Source organism: Ranitomeya imitator, chromosome 5 (assembly GCF_032444005.1).
Source record: "Ranitomeya imitator isolate aRanImi1 chromosome 5, aRanImi1.pri, whole genome shotgun sequence".
Lineage (NCBI taxonomy): Eukaryota > Metazoa > Chordata > Amphibia > Anura > Dendrobatidae > Ranitomeya > Ranitomeya imitator.
The window spans coordinates 382,199,920-382,212,006 of record NC_091286.1 but is presented as its reverse complement, the minus strand read 5'-3'; the positions used below and the strand labels follow the sequence as shown (position 1 = coordinate 382,212,006).

Below are 12,087 nucleotides of genomic sequence, written 5' to 3'. Positions count from 1 at the left end.
TGGAACAACTGCATTTGGCGTACTAGTTGGTTTGGGGCCTACTATCGGTGTCTGCCACTCCTTGCTGTTCTCCTGGTTTCCTGTCCTGAAATTCCATTAAGTAGTTGTTAATGTTAGACTGCATTTGGCCTACTAGTTGGGTTGGGGCCTACTATCGGTGTCTGCCACTCCTTGCTGTTCTCCTCAACTGAACAAAGCTGTGCCGCCTGTTTACTACGGTTGCCAATTTTGAACTGCATGTCGACTACTTACTGATTTGGGCCTACTCTCTGTGTCAGCCTCTCATTCCAGTTGTCCTCCACTGCAATGCCCCCTGGTTAGTCCTGTGTTACCAATTTTGAACTGCATTTAGCCCACTTTATTCTTTGGGCCTATATCTGTGTTTCCTCCTCATCCTGCCCATTGCCCAGCCAGTGATAGATGAGTCTGCTGGTACATTGACCCATAATGCAAAATTCCCCGTGCACGCTACACAGCAAGATTGTGACCCTGCTGAAAGTCAGGTTCCTCTTCCCGCATACCATACCACCTTACACGGGGACAAAGAGGAAGGTGCAGATGAAAGTGCAGGTTCCTTCATCAGGTGGGGGGAGGAATACTAGTTGGCGACGTCACTGGCACAGGGCCTCTCATAGTACGCAAAAGTGTTGCTGCCGGTGGGAGGCGCCCCCGCCGTGCAAACACACCGCTGTACTTTGAGGGGCCCTGTGCCAGTGCCAATGCCAACGAGTGGGCCCCCCCTGCTTGCTCAGGATCACAGCACTTGCAAAGTTTAAATACTTACCTCTCCCTGCTCCACTGCCGTGACGTGGTCCAGATTTACTGGGCCCACTAATTACTTGAACCAGCCCTACCCCCCACAACTTTAGCCAAATGACCCCAAATTCCAAATGCCTTCCAATTATTATAAGGTAAATTATGATTGACAAGCTTCTTTAACAAGAATGGATGTGTTTGCCATTAAAATGGGCAGTGTAGGTGTTTTCCTGGCCTCCACTCACTGCCGACTATGCTCCCCCATTGACTTGCATTGGGTTTCGTGTTTCGGGCGATACCCGACTTTTCGCGATAATCGGCCGATTCCACTCGACTCGACTTCTAAGATAGTCGGGTTTCGCGAAACACGGCTCGACTCTAAAAAGGTCAAGGTCGCTCAACCCTAGTTGTGACTTTTCCATGTGCTTGTTGTGTCTTCTGAGCAGTTTGTCAGCTTTTGGACACCTTTTAAGGTGTTTTCTATGTGTTTTCTACGTGTTTGTATGTGTTTGTGTTTGCCTGCCATTGGTTTCAATGGGGTTCGACGGTGTTCGCCGAACGTTCGACGAACATTCGTAGAACACGTCCCTGTTCGACGACCCGAACCGAACCCGAACACTAGGGAGGTGGCTCAACACTACTGTTTAGGCACATCAGGGGCTCTCCAAACGCGACATGGTGTCCGATCTCAAATCCAGCTAATTCTGCATTGAAAGAGACAAACGGTACTCCTTCCCTTCTGAGCTCTGCCATGCGCCCAAACAGTGGTTTATCCCCACATATGGGGTATCAGCATATTCAGGAGAAATTGCACAACAAATTTTATGGTTTATTTTCTCTTTTTACACTTGTGAAAATAAAAAAATTTGGCTCTGAAATAAAAATGTTTGTAAAAAAAAGTTAAATGTTAATTTTTTCTTTCCACATTGTTTCAGCACCTGTGAAGCACGTGAAGGGTTAATAAACTTCTTGAATGTGGTTTTGAGCACCTTGAGGGGTGCACTTTTTAAAATGGTGTCACTTTTGGGTATTTTCTATATATGAGACCGTCCTTAAAAAAATGGTTTTGTAAATTTTGTTGTAAAAATGGGAAATCGCTGGTGAACTTTTAACCCTTATAACTTCCTAACAAAAAAATGTTGTTTACAAAATTGTGCTGATGTAAAGTAGACATGTGACAAATGTTATTTATTAACTATATTGTGTGTCACATCTCTCTGATTTAAGGGCATAAAAATTAAAAGTTTGAAAATTGCTAAATTTAAAAAAACCTGACATATTTCCATTTTTTTCACAAATAAACGCAAGTAATATTGAAGAAATTTTACCGCTATCATAAAGTACAATATGTCACCAACAAAGCACTCTCAGAATCAGTGGGATTCGTTAGAACCTCATAAAGTGACAGTGGTCAGAATTGTAAAAATTAAAGCTGTTGGTCAGTGTAGCTGACACTTGATCAACACAAAAGGCACTTTGAACTTTACCACATTTTGTTTTGAAGATATCTATATATTCAAAAGAGTTGTTTAACCCCTTCATGACCCAGCCTATTTTGACCTTAAAGACCTTGCTGTTTTTTGCAATTCTGACCAGTGTCCCTTTATGAGGTAATAACTCAGGAACGCTTCAACGGATCCTAGCGGTTCTGAGATTATTTTTTCGTGACATATTGGGCTTCATGTTAGTGGTAAATTTAGGTCAATAAATTCTGCGTTTATTTGTGATAAAAACGGAAATTTGGCGAAAATTTTGAAAATTTCGCAATTTTCACATTTTTAATTTTTATTCTGTTAAACCAGAGAGATATGTGACACAAAATAGTTAATAAATAACATTTCCCACATGTTTACTTTACATCAGCACAATTTTGGAAACAAAATTTTTTTTTGTTAGGAAGTTATAAGGGTTAAAATTTGACCAGCGATTTGTCATTTTTACAACGAAATTTACAAAACCATTTTTTTTAGGGACCACCTCACATTTGAAGTCAGTTTGAGGGGTCTATATGGCTGAAAATACCCAAAAGTGACACCATTCTAAAAACTGCACCCCTCAAGGTACTCAAAACCACATTCAAGAAGTTTATTAACCCTTCAGGTGCTTCACAGCAGCAGAAGCAACATGGAAGGAAAAAAATGAACATTTAACTTTTTAGTCACAAAAATTATCTTTTAGCAACAATTTTTTTATTTTCCCAATGGTAAAAGGAGAAACTGAACCACGAAAGTTGTTGTCCAATTTGTCCTGAGTACGCTGATACCTCATATGTGGGGGTAAACCACTGTTTGGGCGCACGGCAGGGCTTGGAAAGGAAGGAGCGCCATTTGACTTTTTGAATCAAAAATTGGCTCCACTCTTTAGCGGACACCATGTCACGTTTGGAGAGCCCCCGTGTGCCTAAAAATTGGAGCTCCCCCACAAGTGACCCCATTTTGGAAACTAGACGCCCCAAGGAACTTATCTAGATGCATAGTGAGCACTTTGAACCCCCAGGTGCTTCACAAATTGATCCGTAAAAATGAAAAAGTACTTTTTTTTCACAAAAAAATTCTTTTAGCCTCAATTTTTTCATTTTCACATGGGCAACAGGATAAAATGGATCCTAAAATGTGTTGGGAAATTTCTCCTGAGTACACCAATACCTCACATGTGGGGGTAAACCACTGTTTGGGCACATGGTAAGGCTCGGAAGGGAAGGAGCGCCATTTGACTTTTTGAATGAAAAATTATTTCCATCGTTAGCGGACACCATGTCGCGTTTGGATAGCTCCTGTGTGCCTAAACATTGGCGCTCCCCCACAAGTGACCCCATTTTGGAAACTAGACCCCCCAAGGAACTTATTTAGATGCCTAGTGAGCACTTTAAACCCTCAGGTGCTTCACAAATTGATCTGTAAAAATGAAAAAGTACTTTTTTTTCACAAAAAAATTCTTTTCGCCTCAATTTTTTCATTTTCACATGGGCAGTAGGATAAAATGGATCATAAAATTTGTTGGGCAATTTCTCCCGAGTACGTCGATACCTCATATGTGGGGGTAAACCACTGTTTGGGCACTCGGCAGGGCTCGGAAGGAAAGGCGCGCCATTTGACTTTTTGAATGGAAAATTAGCTCCAATTGTTAGCGGACACCATGTCGCGTTTAGAGAGCCCCTGTGTGCCTAAACATTGGAGCTCCCCCACAAGTGACCCCATTTTGGAAACTAGACCCCCCAAGGAACTTATCTAGATGCATATTGAGCACTTTAAACCCCCAGGTGCTTCACAGAAGTTTATAACGCAGAGCCATGAAAATAAAAAATAATTTTTCTTTCCTCAAAAATGATTTTTTAGCCTGGAATTTCCTATTTTGCCAAGGATAATAGGAGAAATTGGACCCCAAATATTGTTGTCCAGTTTGTCCTGAGTACGCTGATACCCCATATGTGGGGGTAAACCACTGTTTGGGCGCACGGCAGGGCTCGGAAGGGATGGCACGCCATTTGGCTTTTTAAATGGAAAATTAGCTCCAATCATTAGCGGACACCATGTCACGTTTGGAGAGCCCCTGTGTGCCTAAACATTGGGGATCCCCCAGAAATGACACCATTTTGGAAACTAGACCCCCAAAGGAACTAATCTAGATGTGTGGTGAGGACTTTGAACCCCCAAGTGCTTCACAGAAGTTTATAACGCAGAGCCATGAAAATAAAAAAAAAAATTATTTTCTCAAAAATGATCTTTTAGCCTGCAATTTTTTATTTTCCCAAGGGTAACAGGAGAAATTTGACCCCAAAATTTGTTGTCCAGTTTCTCCTGAGTACGCTGATACCCCATATGTGGGGGTAAATCACTGTTTGGGCACATGCCGGGGCTCGGAAGTGAAGTAGTGACGTTTTGAAATGCAGACTTTGATGGAATGCTCTGTGGGCGTCACGTTGCGTTTGCAGAGCCCCTGATGTGGCTTAACAGTAGAAACCCCCCACAAGTGACCCCATTTTGGAAACTAGACTCCCAAAGGAACTTATCTAGATGTGTGGTGAGCACTTTGAACCCCCAAGTGCTTCATAGAAGTTTATAATGCAGAGCCGTGAAAATAATAAATACGTTTTCTTTCCTCAAAAATAATAATTTAGCCCAGAATTTTTTATTTTCCCAAGGGTTACAGAAGAAATTGGACCCCAAAAGTTGTTGTCCAGTTTCTCCTGAGTACGCTGATACCCAATATGTGGGGGTAAACCACTGTTTGGGCACATGCCGAGGCTCGGAAGTGAAGTAGTGACGTTTTGAAATGCAGACTTTGATGGAATGCTCTGTGGGCGTCACGCTGCGTTTGCAGAGCCCCTGATGTGGCTTAACAGTAGAAACCCCCCACAAGTGACCCCATTTTGGAAACTAGACCCCGAAAGGAACTTATCTAGATGTGTGGTGAGCACTTTGAACCCCCAAGCGCTTCATAGAAGTTTATAATGCAGAGCCGTGAAAATAATAAATACGTTTTCTTTCCTCAAAAATAATTATTTAACCCAGAATTTTTTAATTTTCCCAAGGGTAACAGGAGAAATTTGACCCAAATATTTGTTGTCCAGTTTCTCCTGAGTACGGTGATACCCCATATGTGGGGGTAAACTACTGTTTGGGCACATGCCGGGGCTTGGAATTGAAGTAGTGACGTTTTGAAATGCAGACTTTGATGGAATGCTCTGCGGGCGTCACGTTGCGTTTGCAGAGCCCCTGATGTGCCTAAACAGTAGAAACCCCCCACAAGTGACCCCATTTTGGAAACTAGACCCCGAAAGGAACTTATCTAGATGTGTGGTGAGCACTTTGAACCCCCAAGTGCTTCATAGAAGTTTATAATGCAGAGCCGTGAAAATAATAAATACGTTTTTTTTCTTCAAAAATAATTATTTAGCCCAGAATTTTTTATTTTGCCAAGGGTTACAGGAGAAATTGGACCCCAAAAGTTGTTGTCCAGTTTCTCCTGAGTACGCTGATACCCCATGAGTGGGGGTAAACCACTGTTTGGGCACACGTCGGGGCTCAGAAGGGAAGTAGTGACTTTTGAAATGCAGACTTTGATGGAATGGTCTGCGGGTGTCACGTTGCGTTTGCAGAGCCCCTGGTGTGCCTAAACAGTAGAAACCCCCACAAGTGACCCCATTTTAGAAACTAGATCCCCCAAGGAACTTATCTAGATATGTGGTGAGCACTTTGAACTCCCATGTGCTTCACAGACGTTTACAACGCAGAGCCGTGAAAATAAAAAATCATTTTTCTTTCCTCAAAAATTATGTTTTAGCAAGCATTTTTTTAGATTCACAAGGGTAACAGGAGAAATTCGACCCCAGTAATTGTTGCGCAGTTTATCCTGAGTACACTGATACCCCATATGTGGGGGTAAACCACTGTTTGGGCACACATCAGGGCTCGGAAGTGAGGGAGCACCATTTGACTTTTTGAATACGAGATTGGCTGGAATCAATGGTGGCACCATGTTGCGTTTGGAGACCCCTGATGTGCCTAAACAGTGGTAACCCCTCAATTCTAACTCCAACACTAACCCCAACACACCCCTAACCCTAATCCCAACTGTATCCATAACCCTAATCACAACCCTAACCGCAACACACCCCTAACCACAACCCTAATTCCAACCCTAACCCTAAGGCTATGTGCCCACGTTGCGGATTCGTGTGAGATATTTCCGCACCATTTTTGAAAAATCCGCGGGTAAAAGGCACTGCGTTTTACCTGCGGATTTTCCGCGGATTTCCAGTGTTTTTTGTGCGGATTTCACCTGCGGATTCCTATTGAGGAACAGGTGTAAAACGCTGCGGAATCCGCTCAAAGAATTGACATGCTGCGGAAAATACAACGCAGCGTTTCCGCGCTGTATTTTCCGCACCATGGGCACAGCGGATTTGGTTTTTCATATGTTTACATGGTACTGTAAACCTGATGGAGCACTGCTGCGAATCCGCAGCGGCCAATCCGCAGCCAAATCCGCACAGTGTGCACATAGCCTAATTCTAAAGGTATGTGCACACGCTGCGGATCCGCAGCAGTTTCCCATGAGTTTACAGTTCAATGTAAACCTACGCGAAACAAAAATCGCTGTACACATGCTGCGGAAAAACTGCACGGAAACGCAGCGGTTTACATTCCGCAGCATGTCACTTCTTTGTGCGGATTCCGCAGCGGTTTTACAACTGCTCCAATAGAAAATCGCAGTTGTAAAACCGCAGTGAAATGCGCAGAAAAAAACGCGGTAAATCCGCCATAAATCCGCAGCGGTTTAGCACTGCGGATTTATCAAATCCGCAGCGGAAAAATCCGCAGAGGACCAGAATACGTGTGCACATACCGAAACCCTAACCCTAGCCCTAACCCTAACCCTACCCCTAGGCCTAACCCTAGCCCTAACCCTACCCCTAACCCTACCCCTAACCCTAACCCTACCCCTAACCCTACCCCTAACCCTAACCCTACCCCTAACCCTACCCCTAACCCTAACCCTATTCTAACATTAGTGGAAAAAAAAATTTCTTTATTTTTTTATTGTCCCTACCTATGGGGGTGACAAAGGGGGGGGCTCATTTATTATTTTTTTTATTTTGATCACTGAGATATAATCTATCTCAGTGATCAAAATGCACTTTGGAACGAATCTGCCGGCCGGCAGATTCGGCGGGCGCACTGCGCATGCGCCCGCCATTTTGGAAGATGGCGGCGCCCAGGGAGAAGACGGACGGGACCCCGGCTGGATCGGTAAGTATGATGGGGTGGGGGGGAGCACGGGGGGGGGGATCGGAGCATGGGTGGGGAATCGGAGCGCGGGAGGGGTGGAACGGAGCACGGGGGGCGTGGAACGGAGCACGGGAGGGCTGGAATGGAGCACGGGGGGGTGGAACGGAGCACCGGGGGGGTGGAACGGAGCACCGGGGGGGTGATTGGAGCACGGGGGGGTGATTGGAGCACGGGGGGAGCGGACAAGAGCACGGGGGGGAGCGGAGCACTGGATGGAGGGGAGCCGGAGCAGTGTACCGGCCAGATCGGGGGGCTGGGAGGGCGATCGGTGGGGTGGGGGCACATTAGTATTTCCAGCCATGGCCGATGATATTGCAGCATCGGCCATGGCTGGATTGTAATATTTCACCCATTATAATAGGTGAAATATTACAAATCGCTCTGATTGGCAGTTTCACTTTCAACAGCCAATCAGAGCGATCGTAGCCACGAGAGGGTGAAGCCACCCCCCCTGGGCTAAACTACCACTCCCCCTGTCCCTGCAGATCGGGTGAAATGGGAGTTAACCCTTTCACCCGATCTGCAGGCACGCGATCTTTCCATGACGCCACATAGGCGTCATGGGTCGGATTGGCACCGACTTTCATGACGCCTACGTGGCGTCATGGGTCGGGAAGGGGGTAAACTGTATAATTTCATTTCTCGTCTTACCTTCATACTGATACCTATATGCAGCTACAGTATACCTCTGCTACAATTTGAAATCCCAATGTGAACTTTTTATAAAAACTTTTTTTTTCACAATTTCTAATAAAATATTCAAAAATGTTTACAATTATTCATATGTATGCCTCTTTAATTCCACTAAGACATCTAGCTTACTGGGAAAAGGTTTGTATCTTATGTCTTAGAGGTTATATCACTAATATTGGGACTTATTGGTTATAATACTAATTTGATGAAGACCTTATAGACCTGATGAAGGAGTCTGATCGACTCCCTAACGTGTAGTTTTATGAATACATTTTATTTATTACTCACCTGCATTACCTAATCACCTACTCCTTGGCAGCGCATATTCAGTCCATGGATTTTTATTGTTCTTTCATCTGTTGATACATGACGGACCAGATGGGGGACTTGTTTTTTTGTAGTAGTTTTTAATAGGAACATTTTATTTAATTTTTTTAATCACATTTAACCTGTGCTAAAAGCTGTACACTTACATGGGGGTTTCCATTAAAGTTTGGAATTACATGATTCACATGAAACACCCAATTAATCCATTCACTATAACGAGGCAGCAAAGTTACTCTGGACTCTGTCTGGCCTCAGTTGAGCAGTGTTCTTCTTTTACAGGTGCACAAAACTGTGGCTAAGTGTAATTTTGTGCATGCCTAAAAAGACAGACACTGCCAGATTGTAGACCAGAAAGTCCAAAATTTTCCCATCTGCCTCATTATATACAATCTTCTTTCAGGGATTCCGTCTGAATCAGGTATTTCAGAGATTATTATTATTATTATTATTATTATTATTATTATTATTTATTTATATTAATTCCATGGTGCTGTACATGAGAAAGAGTTACATACAGGGTAACAGAGATAACATGGAAATCCCGATGCAAGCTCACAGGAAAGAGCACAGTATAAACATGAGTTGAGCCTTAGGCCGGCTTCACACTTGCGAGTTTTACGGACGTAAGAGCGCAGAAACTACGTCCGTAAAACTCGCAAAAAATACGGCACAATTATTCTCTATGCCCCTGCTCCTATCTGCCGTATTTTACTGATCAGTATTATACGGCTTTCTACGGCCGAACAAAATCGCAGCATGCTGCGTTTGTCACCGTACTGCGCAAGAAATACGCCAATGAAAGTCTATGGAAGCGTGAAAAATACGGATTTCACACGGACAAGCAGTGTGACTTGCGAGAAATAGGCAGCGCTGTTAGAGAGAAAAGCCGGTAATTCAGTGCGGTGTACAGTAAAATCACACTGACAGCTTACAGTAGAATAGCTAGAATAAATGTGTACACATAGAATAGGTATATATATATATATATGTCAGTGAGACACATATATGTATATATATTAATATTTTTCCAGCGCTATACAGCTTGAAAGCCGGTAATTCAATTACCGGCTTTTTCTTTCTCCTTCCTAAAACCCGACATGATTTGAGACATGGTTTACATACAGTAAACCATGTCTTCTCTCCATTTTTTTTGCAGATTCCACACTACTAATGTCAGTAGTGTGTATCTGCAAAATTTGGCCGTTCTAGCTCTTAAAATAAAGGGTTAAATGGCGGAAAAAATTGGCGTGGGCTCCCGCGCAAATTTCTCCGCCAGAGTAGTAAAGCCAGTGACTGAGGGCAGATATTAATAGCCTGGAGAGGGTCCATGGTTATTGGCCCCCCCCTGGCTAAAAATATCTGCCCCCAGCCACCCCAGAACAGGCACATCTGGAAGATGCGCCTATTCTGGCACTTGGCCACTCTCTTCCCATTCCCGTGTAGCGGTGGGATATGGGGTAATGAAGGGTTAATGCCACCTTGCTATTGTAAGGTGACATTAAGCCTAATTAATAATGGAGAGGCGTCAGTTATGACACCTATCCATTATTAATCCAATTGAATGAAAGGGTTAAATAAAACACAAACACATTATTTAAAATTATTTTAATGAAATAAAAACAATGGTTGTTGGAGTATTTTATTCTACGCCCAATCCAGTCACTGAAGACCCTCGTTCTGTGAAAGAAAAAACATAATAAACCAACAATATACTTACCCTCCGCAGATCTGTAACGTCCAACGATGTAAATCCTTCTGAAGGGGTTAAAACATTTTGCAGCAAGGAGCTTTGCTAATGCAGGCTGCTCCTCGCTGCAAAACCCCAGGGAATGAGTCTAAATATAGATCAATGAGCTATATTTAGCTTCATTTGCGGTGAGGCGCCCTCTGCTGGATGTTAATAGATCGTGGGAAATTTCCTAGAAAGCTCCCAGGCTTTCTAGGCAAGTTCCCACGATCTATAAACAGCCAGCAGAGGGCGCCTCACCGCAAATGAAGCTAAATATAGCTCATTGATCTATATTTAGACTCATTCCCTGGGGTTTTGCAGCGAGGAGCAGCCTGCATTAGCAAAGCTCCTTGCTGCAAAATGTTTTAACCCCTTCAGAAGGATTTACATCGTTGGACGTTACAGATCTGCGGAGGGTAAGTATATTGTTGGTTTATTATGTTTTTTCTTTCACAGAACGAGGGTCTTCAGTGACTGGATTGGGCGTAGAATAAAATACTCCAACAACCATTGTTTTTATTTCATTAAAATAATTTTAAATAATGTGTTTGTGTTTTATTTAACCCTTTCATTCAATTGGATTAATAATGGATAGGTGTCATAACTGACGCCTCTCCATTATTAATTAGGCTTAATGTCACCTTACAATAGCAAGGTGGCATTAACCCTTCATTACCCCATATCCCACCGCTACACGGGAATGGGAAGAGAGTGGCCAAGTGCCAGAATAGGCGCATCTTCCAGATGTGCCTGTTCTGGGGTGGCTGGGGGCAGATATTTTTAGCCAGGGGGGGGCCAATAACCGTGGACCCTCTCCAGGCTATTAATATCTGCCCTCAGTCACTGGCTTTACTACTCTGGCGGAGAAAATTGCGCGGGAGCCCACGCCAATTTTTTCCGCCATTTAACCCTTTATTTTAAGAGCTAGAACGGCCAAATTTTGCAGATACACACTACTGACATTAGTAGTGTGGAATCTGCAAAAAAAATGGAGAGAAGACATGGTTTACTGTATGTAAACCATGTCTCAAATCATGTCGGGTTTTAGGAAGGAGAAAGAAAAAGCCGGTAATTGAATTACCGGCTTTCAAGCTGTATAGCGCTGGAAAAAATATTAATATATATACATATATGTGTCTAGTGACATATATATATATATATACAGTGGGGCAAAAAAGTATTTAGTCAGTCAGCAATAGTGCAAGTTCCACCACTTAAAAAGATGAGAGGCGTCTGTAATTTACATCATAGGTAGACCTCAACTATGGGAGACAAACTGAGAAAAAAAAATCCAGAAAATCACATTGTCTGTTTTTTTATCATTTTATTTGCATATTATGGTGGAAAATAAGTATTTGGTCAGAAACAAAATTTAATCTCAATACTTTGTAATATATCCTTTGTTGGCAATGACAGAGGTCAAACGTTTTCTGTAAGTCTTCACAAGGTTGCCACACACTGTTGTTGGTATGTTGGCCCATTCCTCCATGCAGATCTCCTCTAGAGCAGTGATGTTTTTGGCTTTCCGCTTGGCAACACGGACTTTCAACTCCCTCCAAAGGTTTTCTATAGGGTTGAGATCTGGAGACTGGCTAGGCCACTCCAGAACCTTGAAATGCTTCTTACGAAGCCACTCCTTCGTTGCCCTGGCGGTGTGCTTTGGATCATTGTCATGTTGAAAGACCCAGCCACGTTTCATCTTCAATGCCCTTGCTGATGGAAGGAGGTTTGCACTCAAAATCTCACGATACATGGCCCCATTCTTTCATGTACCCGGATCAGTCGTCCTGG

At 43.3% G+C, this 12,087-nt stretch overlaps 1 protein-coding gene across 1 annotated transcript in view; it reads right to left on the bottom strand.

The window, feature by feature from the left end:
* BMP5 (bone morphogenetic protein 5) overlaps positions 1-12,087 on the bottom strand; it is a 574,966-nt gene that overhangs the window by 69,392 nt on the left and 493,487 nt on the right. The gene's annotated exons all lie outside the window — the stretch shown is intronic.